The following is a 20786-nucleotide window of genomic DNA, read 5'->3' on the forward strand; positions in this document are numbered from 1 at the left end:
GGTGTGGTTCACAGCACCTTCCAATCTCAGGACTCCATAGTTGAAGAACATCTCACAGGTGAGGCTTGAGGATGTAGAAGGATGAGGACAGTGTTGGTCAGCACCTCTTTAAAGAAGTCAGTGAGGAGGAAGAGGAGGGTCCCCTTAGTGGATAAAGTGGCCAATGGGTTGTGGCTGTGATGGTGAACTCAGGCACAGTTGTTCTCCGACCTGTATCTACTGTGCGTGTACTGGTTACATGTGAGGTGCCTGAACAACAGTGAACCAAAGTAACTTCAGGACTTTGATGAAACAGGCCTAGAGGAATAACCAGAGGATGAGTCAGGCCAATGTGATGCCAACAGTAAGTGCTACAAACAGCAAAAACATGGGAGAAATTGGCATGCCCAGCCTTGCATGCAGACATCTGGAGGAAGGGGGATCCAGGAGTGGATGTGGAAGAACACAAGGGCACAGATCACAGAGCAACAGAAGGCGAGCATCCTAAGGAGAGGCTCCCGGTGCTCATGAATCCTAAGCACTCACCCCTCAGCGCAGGGTAGCTACAGTGCACATTGGCCAATAGGAGAGAAAGAACATTCCAGAAGTCAGCAGTTGAGCAGAAGCTCTGAGGTAGGAATGTATTTACTCTGTGTGAGTAGGGTGAGCAGTAATGGGGTGAGATTAGAGGATGGGGTGGTGCTGGGTGATAGGGTAGTGTTATTTAGAAGCCCTAGGGTAGAAAAGTAAGGTACAATGGTAAAGAATTCTGAATACTAGGATGGAAGATTCAAATGTGTTACTATAGGCCCTGGATTTAGGAGATAATGTGGGAAAGTAGCCACAATAAGAAGCCAACTACCCGGAAAAATAGCAACAGCAGCCATGTTTTAGTCTGGACTATTACTCTGGAGACTGCAGGATGAGAGAAGAGCCAGACTTTTCCAGTGGGGTATCTGTGGTGGGAGCAGAGAGGATAAAAGGATCCGAGAGGCATTTCTTTTGAATCTGGCTTCTTTGACTTAGTTAATAAAGCTTCCAGGGTTCATCTATGTTATAGCATGTATGAGTACAGCATTTATTTGCAAGGTTAAATAATATTCTGCTATATAGATATACCATGTTTTGTTTATCGATGCATCAGTTGATGGACGTTTGGATGGCTTCCACCTATGGGCCACTGTGAACCGTGCTGCTATGTACTTTCATGTACAAGTTTTTTTTCCACACTTGTTTTCAAGGCTTTGGGGTATGAACCTGAGGAGTGGAGACGCTGGGCCAGGTGATGATTCTAGTTTAACTTCCGAGGAATGGTCACACTTTCCTTCAGCGGTTGTACCATATTACACACCCACCAGCATGTCGGAGGGTGTTGATTTCTCCTCCTCCTTGTCAACATTTGTTTGACCAAAATTAATATTTGCTGCAAGAGTCTCACAGCCCCGTGCAGGGGCTAACCCCGGTGGCCGTCAATGGAGAGAGCAAGCTTCCTCCAGATGCCTCACGTCATTCATCTTCATTGGCTACCCCAGCAGTCAGCTGCCTGCTCGATCACTCCTTAAGCTTGACTCCCCTTCCAAAATTTCAGAAACCACAACTGAGGAAAGGCTTACAGGGACTCCTCATGCCTTCCCTTTGGTGCGACGAGTCAACACTCCAACCAGTTCACAGTTGCACGTGGACTTCGATGGGAGCCATGGGTCATAGTGGCTGTGGGGTGAAGCTGGCTGAGTGCAGCAACAGGCCACAGGTCAGAGGTCATCTCAGGGAAGCGTTTGATCACAGGACCGGGGAGGGAGTAGTTTTCAATGGAGTCTGAATCTGAGAGCTAATCCAGTCTGCCCTCCCTAGTCCTTCCCCAGCGGGAGGGCTCCCGTCTGCTGTGGAAAATCAGCCTGACATTTATAAGCATATTTTAGCCCCACGCCTGCCCCACCCCCCAGCCCTCCACGACACTCTTCCCCTCAGCAACGAGCAAACTGGGAATAATTTGAGTTGAAGTCAAGGTGGAGTTCAGTAGAGCGAGTAATTAAGAATGTGATTTTTAAAAAGTGCTTAGAGGGTTATTTGAAATCAGAAATGTCTTTTTTTGTTCGAATAAGAGTTCATGGTATATGAGGGCAGTGACTGAGACATCATTGTCCTTGTTCTCAGAAGCTGAGGGACTCTGAGTAGCCCTCAGTAGCTCTTAGCATCAGGACGAAGCTTACCAGAGTCAGCCTGCCCCCCAGTTCCTGCCCAGAGAGCACCTCCGTGCCAGAGCCTGCAGCCCTGACTGGCCCCCTGGGACCAGGCTGTCAGGCTGACGTGCCTCCTAAGGGAAACTTTCCCCTCGGCAGTCCCCAGCATACTGCACGCTGTCTCCTTCAGCCGTGGAGCTGTGCCCTTAATGGCTGTGTGGTTTCTTGATTAGACCAGACCAAAAGGAAAGAAAGAAACTCATGAACCCCAACAAAACAACAACCGACCACAAAGAGCAAATGATGTTTACGAACTGCACTGGGGGGAAGGAAATCAGAAGGCAAGAACCACTTTGGCAAATTCTTCATATGAATTTTAATGACATGTGTGCGTTCTTAAATATAACTTGAAATTTAGGAGCATGGAAACTTTGAGAAGTGGAGACTGAGAGGGAGTGACGTCAGCAAGAAGGGAGACTAGGTAGCCCTACACCCTCCTTCCCCCATGGAGACTTTGAGTCAAAAACAATACCCAGACCAATGCCCTTGGAAGAGACCCAGAAACCAGTGAGGAGACCCCTGTGCCTCAGGCGGGCGCTTTCCCAGCTACGTCCAAGCCAGTCATCTGACTACAAGTTGGAAATGGCCAACCACAGGCAGTTGTCAAAGAAATTTGAAAATAAAGAAAAAGAGGCAACCCTCTGATAAGAAAAGACATGCTCAACACATGAAGTGTCGTCATGGAGAACTTAAATCTCTGAGGGTAGTGCCTTGGGCTCTGGTTTGACCAAATGCATCAAAGCCCCTAAGGGGACCCAGTTCTCACCGTTGACTTTTCTGGTCCACCTGAAGGCCACATTTCTTATGATAAAGTAAGCATGATTCTGATCTCTTTAAACGTAATTGTAGGAAGAAGATTCTTTACTTTTTCTTTTCAAGACTTGAAAATAATTTGGGGACTCCAGATGATTATGTTTCCACGCCAATTTCTAGTTTTCCTCCCTCATTTTCCTTCATTTATTTTTTTCCTGCCAAATCTTTAGGATGATCTCCTGGAACCCCTAGAAAAGTTGCCTCACCGGGTGAGGGTCCCTCCTATAGACATCAAAGATGAACAAACCAAATCTTCTTCATCTTCTTTAGGCGTTTTCAGGGAGTCTGAAGGCAGAAGGGACGTTTGTTTCCTCTCTGAGAAACTTTACCTTCCTGGGAAGGGGTATATGCTCATGCCAAGATGCCCTCTCATGCTACCTCAGACACATGTTCTGGATTTTTCTGCCCCTCACCATTTTTCACTGCCTGTTCCTTCAGCAGACACGGATTCTGGAAGCACTGTGGTGAGAGTCTGGAGCGCTACTCCAGGACTGCCTGAGGGAAGAGCGCAGAGACTGGACGGTGGTGCCCTGGCCCATGCTGACGGCTCCTCTCCTCTCATGCCCTCTCTAGTCTCAGCCACTGCCCTGTCCACACTGCCACATCTGAGCATTGCTGGCCTTCCCCCCACACTGCTGCTAATGGTGCCCAGATTATCAGAGCCCCTGAGGGGACGATGCACCTGCTCCTCAATGGACGATGCCCCCCCCTTTCTCCCAGGACATTGGTGGTGACCACACATCCCTCCAGTTTCTAGTCTCAGCCTTCAATCTGAGGGGGAAGGATTGATTGTGTTAAGTGAAGGGTTTTAAAGACAATAATCACGTATATAATGAAGTTTAAAAAAGAATTCCTGCCCACCATTGCACTTGTGTGCAGTCTCTCTCTCTCTCTCTCTCTCTCTCTCTCTCTCTCTCTCTTTCCTCTCTCTCTCTCTCTCTCCACACCCCCTCGCCCCTGCCTTCTTCCTGCTCTATTCCCTGAAAAAATGCGGTTTGAGAAAATACGACCCTGGGGAATAATGGATGTGAGAAAGCTATGTAGCTTGAGCTGCAAAGCAATTAGTTGTCCCCGAGCAGGCAGAGGCCATCCCTGAGCTAGGGAGACATCACTATGATTTAGTTCTGTGTTGGTCTGTTTGCTGACAGTGTGCTGTGTGTCCTGGGGCCTCAAGAGAAGTGGCTGGCAAAGACTGAGGTCACTGCTTGCCTTTGCAGTCACCCAAGAGTCAGTGGGTAAGAAAAAGAAGACCCAGGCGCATCTAGATGTGAGCTGTTGCTCAGGTTTGAAAATGGTAAATTAAGAGTCTTCCTGCTTGGCTTTTGCTGAGCCCTTCTTTGTGTTTAAAAAACAAACAAACAAAAACTCCCTTAGTAGTGGTATTTCCCACAATGTGAAACCCAGATGTACACATCTGAGAGATGCTAATAGATAAATATAAAAAACAGTTCCTTGGCCAAATAAGTCTCAGAAGCTCTGGTTTAGACCTTGAAGGAACTTTCCACTGTATAGGACTTCCCAGGCACTTCCACAGGAAGGACGACTCAAGAAGACTGCGGTGGACAACTGTTCTCACATGTGTCTGTTAACAAGAACCCTCCTTCAATGAAGTAGCTCTTGGAATTTATTCAGTAGAAAATGTTTTGCTGCTGTCCACCTGTTGCTCTATTCCAAGACCTTCATTTTTCTGTTGAGTGTTCAAACTAGATGACCCAATGCCTCATATTCACTTCTATTATAAAGTGAATATTTTGAACAAACCCGCCCATTTTGACCATGTCTTAGAAAGTATCAGTGCATCAACTTGAAGCAAGATGAGGAGTATTTCAAGCTTCAGATGGCCTTGTCATCTGCCACATTACTGATGAGGAAACTGAGACCCAGTGAGATAAAGCAGTTGCCCGTAGTACACTACTGGCCGGGCAGTGCAGGCACGAGTCAAGCAGCCAGTTTTCCTGACCACTGGCTCAGTGTCCTTCCTTTGGCCTCACCTGTTCCAAGCAGGACTTCCATTGAGCCTGAAGACATGTGCCCCAGGTTGTTCTTGATCCATACCTCTTGAGAGGGTTTATCCTGGTCTGTTACAGTGACTACAGTTTAAACATTTTCACTTTGCCCCATTTTGAGTAGGGAGATTCCTCACCAAACGTTTTTGGGAACTTTTTGAGGGCAAAGTAATATGTCAGGAAAAACTGTGCTCTGCAACAGCTTCTTCCTTGGGAGCCTCCCCTTCCACCTGCAGGCTCAGCTTTTCCTCCCAGGGCCATCAACACACCTAGGAGGACTGACTCAGCCAATGGCAAGAAGATGGTGTGTGTGTGGTGTGGGGGGGGGCGGGCAGGGTAGGTAGCATGATGTGAACTGCAGTAATGTCTCTGCATAATGTGAGGCAGGAACATTGCCTATCAAAGTGTCCAGCACAGCATGGTCCTTCAAGCTGTAGTCTCCAAGGGCTGATGGGACTCAGTGAAGGGAAGGCCAGGCAGCTTGTAACACACTGCTACCACCAGTTCAAGGGACAGGGTGATGTTCCGGATGCCATTATGGGAAACGACTTGAAAAAGAAGAGGCTTCAGTGGTTAGAACTAGGAGCAGGACCAGGACTCCAGCCGGGATGAGGCTAAACTGATGCTGAGTCAATGGCACCACCGAGCAACTCTTCAGTCTTCCCTGTCTAAGGTCACAGTTGCACCAAAGATGAGCACAGTGCTGAGCGGACAAGGCCAGAGGGCTGAAGAGATGTCACGTCCGGAGAGGGGAAAACAGAGGCTGGGAACTGAGAGCACCCTCTACTGCAACACCTCAGTTGCTGTCTTCAGTCTCACAAATTCTCTAAAGGTCGGGATGCTGTCTGTTTTGCTCACTTTTGTATTGCCTGTGCTTTTGCACAGTGCTGACCCCCAAGAGTTCATCAGTGAACTCTTTGGAACAAATGAATGGATGACTTGAGCTATTTAACTGCAGTGGGGAGGGAATGAAGTCTGCAAGGGAGGCAATGCTCAGGAAGCTGGAGATGCACATCTTCACGTTGCTGAGGGCAGATGCATCCAGTGAGCTGCACTCCAACACAGTGACTTTCCAGGCCCATAGGGCAGAGTGTTTAAGTCCTTGCTGACCAGACAACTTGAATGTGGCATGAAGCTGAACTAACCTGGATAGAAGCAAATACAGTTGGATCCCAAGGCTGCAAGTCTGTTTCTTTTAAACATTTAGCAGGCTCTGTTTCACCTCACTGAGAATAAAAGAAGGGCTTTGGATCAGCATCTTAGTGCCAGAATTTCTGGCTAGCAATGACATTTCTAAAGTCACCAAGCAAATGTTTCTTAATTACCACTTGTAATTGGGAGTTTTGATGTCAGAAAAGGACAGCGGATCAAATATTAAAAATGCACAGCCTCCAAGGTAAAAAAAATAGGGGGAAAATGTCGATAACTTAATTTTGACTAATAGAGCCAGGTTTCCGCCTGAGCTGGGTGCTTGGCTTTTATTTTTAAATTGTTCCTCCTGATTCTTTAAAACCCTGTTGTGTTCTGAGTCTGAGTCACTGAAAAGTTGGAAGAAGTCAATTAATCTTTAATGCAAAATGCAGAGTTTGGAAGTTCCTGAGTGGGTTTGGGAGTGTGGCAGAATTCCAGGCCTAGGCCACAGAGTCTGTTATAGGTCTTGGGCTGATTTGAGGAACTGTAACATCACTTAGCTAATCAATAATGTCTTGATTCTTGTTGATGAAAACTTTCAAACTAAATGCAAATTACCTCCAAGGGGCCGGATCTGGATTTTGTTATTGTTCTGTTTTGTTTTATTTTTCTTATTCTTGGTCAAAGTCCCTTTTGCGTCCCCGAGTGGTCTTGGTAACTCATTCATCCTCCTCGGTCATCGCCAAGACTTATGCACTCTGGCAGGCGGATACGAACACTTCTTTTCCAAAAGATGAAAAGCTTGTCACTGAAAATATTAGTCAGGTTGAAGACAAAGCTTTGCAAGTTCTGCATAATCAGAGAGCAAGGGAATGTAGGTCACGTTTGGAGCTTGCTCTGTTTAGGGAAGAAAAAGAAAAGAGGATGAAGAAGGAAATGTCAGACAATCTAGTTTTATCACAGCTTTTTATGCCAAACTGGTGGTGGCAGAGGCTTGGGGTCTGACACCATCCCTCTCTCTTGTGTCTCGCTCAGGCTTAGAGAAAAACTTCCTGAGCCAGGCTCAGAGATGCCCAGCAATGGGAGCCAAGGTAGCTGTTGAACAGGATCCCCACCACCACCACCCCACCCGCTGCTTCAGGGAGATCTCAATTGCTGCTGGATTGGGAGATAGCATGGGGGTGGAGGGCGGTTCCTAAGGTAGGAGGAATCTGCCATCTTAATCCCAGGTTATCCCTGACTCCCAGTTCCCAGTTCACTGACTGCTGACTAGGGGTCAAGAATTGTAAACAGAACCAGAAAACTCAGCAGGTTCAGAATCTAACTCCACTGGTCTTTAGGGCTGTGGGATTTCTTGGACCAGGTCACAGTCCTTGAGGAAAATGTCAACAGCACGCGATGACCACCTCAGAATAGCCTGATCTAAACTAAACCCAGTGCTGATCTCTACGCTCAGGGGTTCAGAGCGCGGCCTGATTTGCATGGCACCAAACCAGAGCAGTTTCTGTGCTGTGAGCCACAACTTGAAAAAAAAAAACAAAACATCAAGATACCATGAATGTCCTTAGCTCTAGGTTTTGCCTTTTTCATTTCTTTCCCTTATTTTTTCATTTTTAAGTGCACATTATTGTTTTTTGTTTGTTTGTTTGTTTGCAGGAATTGTGATGTTGCATATTTGCATGTTTTTTCTCTTCTTTTTTCTGTAAAGAAGCATGTATGACTAAATCATTAGGGAGGATTGCTATTTATGGAAACACCACAGTGATACAATCCATAAAGGAACAAATCCTTTGGTTGTGCAAATGAGAACAATTTAATGGCACTGCCTGGGGGTAAGTCTAATGTATTTGCTGTTCATCAACTGGGAACCCCTGTGACAACACATATAGTTCTGTACTCTGTATTTGACAAGAGGAAATAAAGAACGATCTAGGGACCATCCATGGCTATTTTAAGAGTCACATAACTACTGAAAACTCTCAGGGGATCTCAGTCTGTGCGTGGATATTGCGGTGTATCTTGGTGTTTATCTCATGCACATTTCTCTAGTCATCCTTGAACTTAGCATCACCAGTGACTTGGAGTCAGTGTATACCATACACGGGGCATGGAGTCGATTGTAATCTACCACATCCTGGGCTGATGGGAGTGTTTTGGCAGGACCAGGGCCACCAAAGTCAATTGTCTGTTCACATGGTGTGGACAGGCAGGGGATGTGGAGTTAAAAGTGCCTGGCAGGTCTGCTGCTGGACTGGCCAGGGTCCATGAACAGGAACTCTGAGCCAACACGTGGGTGAGACCAGGTAGTAGAGCCAGGTCCAGAACTGAACACGATTAGATCATTTCCTCACCAGCAAGAACAAGAGCTGTGGTAGGGGAAAGGCAGGAGTGACTCACGAGGCCAAGGCCAAGGGCCTGCCAGGTTAAAGCACAGTGGAGGCAAGAGTGACCGTGGCCCTAGTGGGAGACCTGGCTCCTTCACTCACCGCGTGGACGTCACCTCCCTGGGGCCTCCATTTCTTCAGTCTTTTAAATAAGATGCTTAGATTAGAGGAGTGTTTCTCAAACTTCCTATTTATTAGGCACTGGAATCCTTTCTTAAACCTAAGTTTTGATAAGAAAGTCCAGTGTATAAATCAATAAAGGTGAGTGTGCCCTATCCAATTGTCACTACAGAGAGGATCAGGATTGAGCCCCCACTATGTTGATCTCTATCTTACACATCAAGGTGGTCCCCTAACCTTGCAGGAGAAGCATTAGAAGATAGAGGATTGTTTAAAAATTTAAAACCCCTCCTATTCTAGAAGGTCGGTCAGTAAATCTTTGGGATTAGTGTTGCCTTTTTTCATGGTTTCCTAGATAGTTCAGCATGGAGGACCCTCTCTTGTTTTTAGAAGGGTCACATCTTCACAGGGTCAGGCCTCTCTGTCACGCACAGATGAGCCAGAAGTTTCTGCAGAGTAGAGACAGAAGGCCATGCCCTGGACCTGTGTGTTGTACACTGTCTGTTGGAGAAGGTCTCTGGAGTGCTGGGCAGCCCTTCCTGTCCCAGCCTTCTCATGATTAGAAACGGGATTTTGGAGGCAACAGGTGAGCCTGGAGACTCACAATCTATGGGATTAGGAAGTGAGAGCGTTGAGAAGCAGCCAGGCAGTAATGCTAGATTCACCCCACAGAAGCCTTCACCCAAGCAGTATGTAGGAAGTAGGAAAAAATAAGGTGGAATTTCACTTACCTTCCTGCAGAGACCATAAACTGGTTCCAAAACCAAGTCAAAATGGGGTTAGTAGACCTGTTTCATTCACTCAAAAAGGCTGTCTTAGGCTTATTTAATCATGAGACAATGGGAGATTGTTTCATTCTAGCCATACTGTGGCAAATTTGAGATATCAAGAAGTATTCAGTACAGTCTAGTGAAGGAAAAAAAAAAAAAAACCCTGAAATTCAGTATTAATAGATTAATAGATTCAGATTGATTATTGTCCCAACTCTGCCCCTGGTGGAGTGACTTTGGATGAGTAACTCGGGCTCTCTGTACCTGGGTTTACGTGTCTGCTCATTGGAAGGGCACCTCTTTTGGCCAGAAGGTGATGAGATCATGCACAAAGTGTTGAAAGTGGGCGTCTTGCTCCACAAACGATAGGAATGCAGCTGGTGAAAGTGGACACCTGGAGGAACAGTGTGGTCCCACCCACAGAGCCCCAGGGTCACCTGTGCGGAGACTCCTGTTAGCCTCAGCCCTCCTTTGTTAAACCAGTGATAGCTGCCGTGTGCCCAGGGCAGCCAGAAGTCAGTTCCCTCCTGCTGCTGAGACTGGTGCAGGCTGTCTGGGCTCTGTCTTCCTGGAGTCTGGAGTTGCTCATCTGTTCTCATGACATGGATACCTGGAATTCTGCTCACCTGCAGGTAGGTGAGCAGTTTGGATTTCAGCAGAGAAGAAAAATCTGGGAGGCCAGGGCAGCAGGAGATTCAAGAGGAGCCTGAGGAGAGGAAAGGGTGAGTCAGAAACCTCAGGAGGGAAAGAAATGGCTCCCTCTCCCCTTTGCCAAAAGATTGGTTATTATACAGAGAATACATATTCAGTATAGGAAAAAATAGAGGAAGTAAAAGAAAACAAAAACTACTTGTTAGTCTCACCTCACCTCCAGAATTAAATGGCTAATGTTTTAACTACTCCCTGACTTCTTGCAGACAAATCAATGCATATATACATAGCCTTTTAAAATATGAAAATAGATCATATGGGGTTGAACTCTGACTGGCGGGAAGGCACCGTCCTGACTGGTAGCACTCGCCAGTTTCCCTGGCATTAAGTTCCTACCATTGCTGATTTCAAACTGCTAACATGATTTCAGCCAATTTGCAAACTTCCTGAAAAATCTAACAATCAACTCTTGAACCAGCAAGAGCCAATTCCAGTGTACTGCCAACTGAATTTTGGTTTCTAATTAGTCTTTCTCCCGCACAATATAGTGCAAAAAAGTCTTTTTGCCTAAATTTTGGAAAAATGTCTGTATTGGGTTTCCTTTTTGGAGTCAATATTATTTCCTTTGGGAATTTGGAACTGGGTCATAGTCTATTCAACCAATAGTAAATATCATCCTTTTGTTAGAATATGCCTATTTTTTAATGTTCCACAGATCCTTGCATGAGTGGGGAGTGGACCCACAATTTTTTGTTAAGTGACAGAAATAGAAATGTATTTGGGAAAAAAAATTAGATTAATGAAATCAAGCAAAAGAGAGTGTGGCGGCCTGGAACGGATTTTCTAATCCATTATCTAAGGATGCCTTCCACTTAATCAAGGCAATTTTCTCTTTGCAGCTCCTTCTCCTTGGCCTGGCCATCTCAGTTCTAAAGTTGTCACTCATTTTCTTTGGCTTGTCTGATGGAAATTGGCCCCATCTCCTGCCTGTCTGATGAGAATAGAGCTGCAACCGTTTGGCCCAAGTGAAATCTCCTAATCAGATCCACGTTTTCCTTGTCAAATGGGATCTTCAGGAGATAGGAAGGGGTAGAGGGAGTGGAGAGCATGCTCCCAAAGCAGTGTGCATGTGGAACTGCCTCCCTGTTGGTTCTGGAGCTGGTGGACTATTAAATCTGTGGTCAGGTCTGCTAGATGGAAAAATGGTTGGTGCCCAAAGTCTCCCACTGCCCTAAAAGAGCTTCATGAGTTTCTGATAATGAAGCTGGCTCTCCCAGGCTCAGTGCATTTAGAAGAGTTTCAGACTCAGATCTCATGGATATGGGGAGCAGGGTGCTGTAGGTGGGCCTTGAGGAGGCAGTAAGCTCCTACCATGTAAGAAGAAGAGACTTGGCCTGTCCCTCTGCTGGGGTCACCAGTGTGCACAGAGGAAAGCATGGATCCTGGTTTGGAGGACCTGACAAGAAGGCCAAAGGAAGGTTTCCAGAGAGTCAGAGACAAAGGGCAGAGCTAGTGTGATAAGGGGCCTTTCACTGGGTGAGCACCTAGGTCTCTCTGGTCCCCTGGGTCATCTTTGACATCTCTTCTCCTTCCCCACCAACCTAACTGCAAGTGGTAACCAAGACTGGTCAGTTCTGTCTCTGAAGTGGCCCAAGAAGTCACCTCTTCCCACTGAACTACTCCTCCCTAGTCCAGGCAGAGAGCTCCAGAGTTCTGAGTGCCCCGCAACAGGCCTCACCACTGTCTGGTCTCACTCAGTCCAGAGACTTCCCAACAGCATCCTGACCCCATTGCCCACATACTACTTTAAAAACATCAGTAAACCAACATATGTTCATAAGCATCTAGAAAATCCAAAAATGGGAAGATGAAAAACAACTCATGAACTAACATATCTGAGATGAAAACAGTTAGTGAATATCATTCCAAGAGATTGTTTTCACTTGTAAACAAAGCTGACATGCAATCAGAACTACTTTGTTGTGATGGTGAGCATTTCCCCACATTGATACTTTTCCAAAATGAAATCACAGATCTGGTTATAACATTCTCCTGCTTACAGATAAAACCATCACCAACCCACACTCATTGTCTATGTGAGGAATGTCAAACTCAAGGAGCAGGTCAAACTCCAGATGTCACCTGCCCTGACCTTTTCATGCTCACCCTCTGTGCCAGTACGTCATGCCAGTCCTAGGAGGACCCCACCTACATGTTTACTAGGAAAGGGCCATGCCAACTGGACTTCTATGAAGACACCAACCACCCTGGTTTCCAGATCATGAATCTTTTTCATCCCTTAAGGTTCATCTTAAGTAATTTATGTCTGTCCCTAGGAAAAGTCAGGAATCTCCTAGAGGCAAAAATAGAATTTATTCATTTTGTACTTTTAGCAATTTGTGTAATGCCTGGCACCAGGTCCTAGGCCCTCAGCAAATATTTATGGAATGAATTGGCCTCAATTTGGTATATCTGTTTTCATCCTCTTGTCAGTTTCTTGTGTTTGTTTTCATTAGTGTTCATGATTGATCTGTATTACTTATTTTTTCCTCTTTTACTGTGTTTCTGTCTTGTCTGCAGGGCTAAGAGTCTCTGACTCAGAGCCACACATCACTTGACTGTGTCTCTGCTGGTGGGTTGAAGATCTTATTGATTTCTAGTGGCTTTGCCATAGTGTTTTGAAGCTCTAAGAAGCAAGTTCACCTTTCCAGAGTCAACAGACCAGAGTCAGACCACCAGCCCTCTTCAGAAGAGTGATTTAGAGGCTCTACAGAAACAAAAGAAGGTAGAAAGTTTTCAGAGTGGGAGTTCCAGCCTCAGAGCCAGGGCGCCAGCTCAGTAGTCACTGGAGGCGAAGAGGGCAGGAAAACACATTGAGTGCATGTAGGTAGTGTGGGTGCCGAGGGCCCAGGGCTCTGCCCATGGCCTGTGAGACCCCACACCTTAAGGATGCCCTAGAGACTCTGGCCTCTGCATCTTCCTGTATTCCACCAAAACATGCATAACACAGTTCAGATTCCATGTGCTTTTTCTTGTGGTTTGGAGGATATTTAAATATGGAGGTTTTGCCAGAGGGAGGAATAAATTTATTTTCCATATTTCATCAACAAATATTAAAGCAGAGCTATTTTTTTTTTCAAACTCAAAGAAAGGGAAAAGTTAGTGTCTATGGAGAAATAAGAATAAACACCTTATTTCTGCCCTCTGGGATAGAAATAAAGGCAGGTAGATCTGGCTTTATTGCTCTGACTCTCAGAAGTTTAAATTTGCATATCTGTCTTAGACATTCCCTCTTAATAGCAGCTCCAAGCACAGAACCACACATATAACAGGATGTTTTCTGGATGCAAGTTATTGAAATTTAACCTTAACCAGCTTCAGTAGAAAAGATACTAAGTGGTCCTACAATGTCCACATGTCATCAAATCCCAATTTCATCTTTCCTCCCGCTGGGCTATCCTCAGCATTAAACTTCATCTTGGGCTTGTAACCAGATGGCAACAGCAATTCCAGGTGCCTCACTCCAATGACATCCAGAGCAAGAAGAGGGACCATGGCTTTTTGGTGCTTTCTCTTAGGAGTGAGGCAAGGTCCTCAGGAACACTCCCAAAAGGCCCCCCTCATGACTCATTGACCAGGGTGGGTCACTTGTTCACTCCTGAAACCTCTGCTGGCAAGGTCAGGGTGTTAGCACTGATCACAGAGGCCCAGCTCTCGAGCTGAGGTATCCACTGTGTGGAGGAGGATGACAGAATTCCCTGGTACAGGGTAAATGTTTGAATAGGCCAGGTAGACAATCCTCGGTGTTCTCTACAACTCAAGATAAGCTTTCATAGAGTTGGTCACCAACTGTATACTCAGTGGTTTTCAGTGTTTTAAATGCTTAACTTCATCCAATAAAATCTTACCCCAAAGAAAAAGCAAATGAAATGAACAAAATCAGCAGATCGGCTAAAGTTGAAAACCTGTGGAACACTGGAATTTGAAAATTGCTTGTAGGTTACTGCTTCGGTTATGCCAAACATTTTCCTATAATCTCCTTTCATTCTATGGCAAAGTTGTATTATGTGGAACAGACATCTCCTGTATCAAGGGCAATTCTAAGAGGTCAGCTGGCCAGAGGGGACCAGTATTTACAGGGTTTGGGCAAATGGGGGCATTCAGGGAAGGCAGCTGGGCTGGGAGTGGCAGATTTAGATACACGAGACCAGAAGCTGAGATGAAGGGGAGCCAGGAATGGAGTTCCTCTGAGTGACCTTAGAGCTGACTCACTTGCTCTCTGCCTGTGCAGTGTGGGTGGCCTGGCCTGGGTGATACTGGCTTCCAGGAGGAAGTGAAGGAAGTGAAGGTCTGCTGTATCAGAGCAGAGATGCTTCCATATGTCACATAGAACAGACAAAGCATGCAGGTCAAAAGCTCTAAGAACTTCATTTTAGCATGGGGTGGGTGTGGATTACCACATAAATTAACAGATACCCCATTAAATTTGAATTCCAGATAGATGAATAATATTTTAGTATGAGTATGTTCTGAACACTGTGGATACAGACATACTATAATATTTGGGACACATATTTAAAACATTCTTTGTTATTGATCTGAAATTTACATTTAATTGGGCACCGGGTGCTTTTCTTTGTGAAATCCAACACTCCTACGTGGGGGAGTGATTAAAGATTTCCTGAGCCAATAGGAAGTGAGAACTGATTTTCTTCCTACGGTCTCAATGTCATGTCATGGCATTGCCAGAACCTCCCATTCCACTTGACCAATAGTTTCCAGGGTCCTGTCACATCAGTTACCTAAAATGCTCATTGAAATTACAGAATACTAGTATGGAGATTCCTCAGAAAACTTGGAATGGAACCACTGTTTGATCTAGCCATCCCACTCCTAGGTTTATACCCAAATGACTTAAAATCGGCATACTATGGTGAGGCAGCCACATCAATGCTTAGAGCAGTTCAATTCACAATAGCTAAACTATGGAACCAACCTAGGTGTCCTTCAACAGATGAATGGATAAAGAAATTTTGGAATATATACACAATGGAATATTACTCAACGTTAAAGAAGAATGAAATTATGGGGCATTTGCTGGATGGAACTGGAGAATAAATAAACCAAAGACCAAATGTTTTCTCTGATATAGGGATGCTAATTCACAATAAGGGGTGGGGGATGGAGGTACTTTGGGCTACACAGAGGGGAGTGAAGGTAGGCGAGTAGGAAGGATTATAGAATGAATCAGACATTATTACCCTATGTGCATGTATGATTACTCGACCTGTGTAACTCTCTATCATGTACAACCAGAAGAACGAGGAGTTACACTCCATTTATGTATGATGTGTCAAAATGCAATCTACTGTCATGCATAACTAATTAGAACAAATTTTAAAATTTTAAAAAATACAGATATCTGCATGATACCACATCTCCCAATTCTTGTGAATCAGAATCTCTAAAGATTGGATCTGGCCTGTCTTCAATAGGCTCAGGTGATGATGAGGCCCAGCTGGTTTGGGAAGACCACTTCAGATTTTAAATTCCTGAGGTTGAAGATGTGCTCAATAAATATTTGTTGAATGAGGGAACAATTCCTCGCCATTTTAACCAGTGCTTATCACATGGAATCTGGGAAGACCAGAAGCACAGGCCTCTTCACTTCCATTCCTTTTCTGGGTTTGAGACACATGGGAAAGGATTGTGGGGAAGGCATAATAGAGATTCTTGGAAAACAGTGGATACCAACAGGACTGAGCAGGAGAGAGAGAACCTAGGCCTGCCAGGCAAGGGGCAAGAGCATCTACATTGGGACCCAGGCCAAGATTTTAATCACCTCCTCAGGCAAAAAGACTTGGGATTTCAAGTTGAGAACAAGTCTTCTGATATTTTCACATGATTCCTTTAGAATGAGACTTGGCACAGTCCACAGGCTCAGGACCACAAGAAGAATGCTGCTGAACTTGGAGTCATCCAACCAGGGTGCTTACAGCATGTCAGAAATGCTCCTGTGGGACTTGGTGGGTAGCAGGTAATGGCCACTTTGCTCAGCAATTCCCCAAAGCAGCAGTGCACCTGAGAGCAGACGTCTTCCTCAGCACCTCTGTCTGCAATGGCCAGACAGCCTCGGTCCTGAAACTGAAACCCAGAACCTACCATTGCCCATATTCCCATGTACAAATGTGCCACAGTGCCTACATTTTCTTTAATACGGTGAACTATAAAAGTTTTCATTTTTTAAAATTCTAATTTCCCATTTTCCTGGAGGGAGGCTTTGCCAATGGCCAAGAACCTGCCTTGCCCTCTGAAGAGTGTTGACCAAGTGACGTCACAGGCACATGGGGCTCGGGTCCCCTCTCAATCTGTTCCCCCATCTGTTGGCAGGGATGCTGCAGGACCGCAGGGCTCTGGGAAATGCTGGAGCTGTCTGGAATTTCAGCAGCATAAGGTTCCTCAGTGGGACGCTGGGTCAAGAGTGGAAAAGAGAACATGGATTCCCTTGGCTTTTCTTCTGTGACTTTAGTTCTGTCCCTCCTGTCCTCACCTTCTTCAGGCACTCACACACATCATTCTGAGCAGATCAAAACAGCTGGCAAGTGCCTACTGGGAGACTGCTTCATGGTCTCCTGTAGTTATGCCAAATCTGAAAGGTGCCCGTCTTAGTCCACTTGTGCTGCTATCACAAAATACCTACGACTGGGTTGTTTATAAAGAAAAATTTTATTCTCATGATTCTGAAAACTATAAGTCCAATATTAAAGTACCAACAGTATGCCTGGTGAAAGCTGCTCTGTGCCTCCAAAATGCCCTCCCTAGTTGGAGCATCCTCTGAATGAGATGGCTTCTTGTCCCCAAATGGCAGAAGAGCAAGAGGTCTAGGCTAGTTACCTTTAACCCTTGTATAAGACACCAATCCATTCATGAGGACAGAACCCCCAATTTTGTCACTTCAAGCCACCCCACCTCTGTTTTTTTTTTTTTTTTTTTTTTTTTTTTTTTTTTTTTTGGTACAGGGATTGAACTCAGGGGCACTCAACCTCTGAGCCACATCCCCAGCCCTATTTCATATTTTATTTAGAAACAGTGTCTGACTGAGTTGCTTAGCACCTCACCGTTTCTGAGACTGGCTTTGAATTCGCGATCGTCCTGCTCGGCCTCCTGAGCCGCTGGGATTACAGGCATGTGTCACCGTGCCCAGCGCAGCCCACCTCTTAATGCTACACTGGAGATTAAGTTTCAACACAGGAATTTGGCAGCCACATTCAGACCATTGATACTTGGGGGCAACAGTAAGACCACCTCCTCATCAACCAGAACTCAGAAATAAAGAAGACATGTTTTTATTTTGAGAATTAAACTGAGGAATACAACATCCATGATTAAAAAGCCAGCCTTGGAAATACCCAAGACTGTCCATGAAACATAGAATCCAAAACTGAAGAGGATGGGTTGAAATACAATTGTGCCTGTAATTCAGAGACTAGAAATTGGTCTTTATTGATGTTATGATGGGCAGTGTGGAGAAAGTGCGTGGGTATAGAAGGGGGTGATTAATGCAGAGAACAGGAAAGAAAACCTTAGGAACCAGGAGTTAGTAATGCCTTTTCCAGGGTTGTCCATAATAAAGGGGAGTCTTGACTGTGCAGACAATTTCCTTTGCAAAGTGCAGCCTCGGTGTGGGGCTGAGAGGGCTACCTACTCTGGGACCCTCCTCTGCCCACTGTGCTCCTGGTTTGAAGTTTGCCTTCCTCTGCATCCTGCCCTCAGGGAATGCAAGCATCAATCGGGTCAATGCAAACATTATGCCCACTTAATAATTGTGTTCCTGATTGAAAATCAATGAGTGAGCTCTCTTGCTGATAATAAGAGAGAGGATACCTCTACAACAAGCTCACAGAATTCATGATTCTAAGCCCAGGATCCTAAAGACAGGAGTGTTGGGAAACTCACCAAGATCAAGGTCACCTTATTGCATCCTCCTATCTACCAATGGCCTTCCCCAGCAATATCACCCCTCACCCTTATCCACCAGTACTGGTCATTGATTGCAGGGGTACTGTATCACTGAGCTGCAACCCCAGCCCTTTTTATTTTTGAGACAAGGTCTCCCTGAGTCGCCCAGGCTGGCCTCAAACTTGTGATCCTCCTGCCTCAGCCTCCCAAATAACTGGGATTACAGGTGTGCACCACCAGCCATACCTTGTAGCTGTGCACATGCTTCTGCAACAGCAGGATTTAAATGACAATAGTCCAGCCTCCTACTTTCCCCCAGACCCCTCTCAAAGTCAGTGTGGAACACTCACAGTAGAACCTACTTAGATCATTTCCTAACGGTCTAAGTCAATGTGGAACACCCAGAGTAGAACCTACTTAGATCATTTTCAGTTTAGTTCCTCTCTGCTTATGCCATCTTTTGTTTTCTTCTTTCTACTTCACTTCTCTCCCACCCCTATGAAAGACCAAGAGGGTGTTCGAGTAGCTGTGGGCCCCTGAGGGAGTCGGGGGCTAGTCCATCTCACTAGTCATTTCCTCTCCTTAATTCTGAGTTCATGACTGGAAGAGGTCAAACGAGGACTCTTCTTTTTTCACTCCCATGGACTTTGACATGCTTTCTCATTGTCTGAGTCTTTCCCACAGGAAGGATGGGAAAGGGGGACCCTCCCAGAGAGGCACATGGCTGAACCTTTGTGCTCTGTGATCTTTCGTTTCCCTCGGTGGATTCTTTCTGCATCAGGAGTTCCGGCCGGAGTCCTGCAAGCCTTCAGTCCGGCAGAGGCAGGCAGGGGCTGGAGCCTGGTCTCCTGTCCAGTTAGGCCCTTGCCAAGTTGAAGAGTTTGTGGGGCCTCAGAGGAAACACTGGATTTCCTACATACCCCACCCCCAGGCAAGCTCCTCCCACTTCTTGAAACTCTGATTCTTTCTGCTGCTCCAAAGAGCCTTTATTTACTAGGATATATTTCTTCTTGTCTTTGGAAGAGCTAGACTAGGGTTATAAGCACATGAATGTAAAACCACCCCTGGGGCTCCCCTCCTCCCTTTGTCCTGGCAGATACTCAATGTCTGATAAAGCAATTTGGCCCATCTCCTCTGCAGTTTAAAACTTCCATGTGTTGTGTATGTGCTTCTTAATGAGGCCAGTGACTCCATCCCTGGCTGGCTAACTCAGCTCCTAAGTTCAAGAGAATGCCAGAGCTGGAAAGAAACTTTGTAAAACCACCTCATTTGGCTGCTAAGGAAACTGAGTCTCAAAGATTTTAAATCACTTGCCTCTAGACTATACCTAGCTAATAGCAAAGTGCATTCCTGACTATTACACATATTTGAGTTTTGTTAATTAACGATGAGGTCAGATCTTATGCAGTTATATACTAAGAATTTAAATATAGTAACTAGATTGCGTACCCAAAAGTCCACACCCAGAAGCATCTAAACAGCACAGTTGTTCTAAAAGGATTTGTACAAGAACCATTCTTTGTTGTTGTTGCCGTTGTTGTTTTAACATCATTCCAGTGTAATGGAAACAGAATTTATTAATGCATCCTCTGAGTTGATGGTGTGATCCACAGGGTTGTAGATGCCAGGTTGGTGGCATCGTGGCTGCCCGGTCTGTTCAAGGTGGACAGGATGGTCCGATTACCAGGGGTGTCGCAGTGAGCTCTTGGATGTCTGGCAATTAACACAGCTGCTGTCGTTGTTCTCAGCCGTTCTGCAGAGAGCAGCTGTTTCAGGTGTGGAACCGGCACTGTCTGGATGTACCCCGTCATCCATGGCCTTTCCCCAGTTATTAGGCAAGCTCTTTCAGAATCGGCGTAGCTGAGCTCCAGAAATAGCACTGACCCGGGACTGGCCGCATCCTGACATTTCAAGTAAATGATCTTAAACTGCAGATTCGCACACGTGTTTCAGTATTTGAAGTCACGGCAAATATACTTTAGAAGTAGATGGGAAACTGAAATTACTTCTAATATTCATTTTGATTATCTGGGCCCAAACCGTTGTCTTGCACTCAGTTTGTGTGAGAGGAAGCATTCATAAGCCTCCCTCAATTTCCACTCATTCCCATTTTCTGTTATTTGGACAAGTGGTCCATGTTGGAAGACAGACAGTATTTGCAAGTAATAGAGTCTCAAAATAGCTGTCAAGTTGTTCTTTTTCATTTTATTTATTTTTCCCCTTACGGGTCATTGGACCTAGGAACTAAAGGAACTCAGGTCTGTCTTGAAGTCTGTTTCTCATCCGTAAAATTAAAGGCCAGATGTAATTCTGAAGTCCTCTCTGGGTCCTCACCTTCTATAATTTATCTGGGGAACACCTCTCATCCCCAGCAGCCCCTGCAAAGCCTTGCTTCCCGGAACCTACTATGTGTCCCCAGATGCACTTTTCATGACCTTTAGCATATTTTGTTGTGGCCATTTCTTTTAGTCTCCAGTGGAGCTCAGCCAACCCGGGTCTGCCCAGCCCCACACAGTGCCTGGCACAGTCAACCGTGGTGGCCTGAATCAGAGTGGCGATCAGATCCTTCTGCCTCATGGGCACAGTCCTCCAGTGAGTCGCCAGTTGGCCATGTAAACAGATAAAAATCAGTCAGTACTTGGCTCCTCCAAAACAAGCCACCTAAGGAGTCGCGATGGCTTGTATTTGCAATGTTTCTTAATTTCTTGTAAGCGTGTCATAACACCTGGGGAT

The 20786-nt window shown here is 45.6% G+C and overlaps 1 protein-coding gene across 6 annotated transcripts in view; it reads left to right on the top strand.

Annotated features, from left to right (window-relative positions):
* The window catches only part of Pdzd2 (PDZ domain containing 2), a 362396-nt gene that overhangs the window by 99048 nt on the left and 242562 nt on the right, over window positions 1–20786 (top strand). The window contains exon 1 of one of the 6 annotated variants that reach the window (XM_047555258.1): window positions 10116–10165. The exons of the other annotated variants lie outside the window; for them this stretch is intronic. The gene's annotated coding sequence lies outside the window, so the exon portion shown is untranslated. Of the gene's footprint in view, window positions 1–10115; window positions 10166–20786 lie in introns of those variants that run through there. 6 annotated transcript variants of the gene reach the window in all.

This window comes from Sciurus carolinensis, chromosome 6 (assembly GCF_902686445.1).
Source record: "Sciurus carolinensis chromosome 6, mSciCar1.2, whole genome shotgun sequence".
NCBI classification, from domain to species: Eukaryota; Metazoa; Chordata; class Mammalia; order Rodentia; family Sciuridae; genus Sciurus; species Sciurus carolinensis.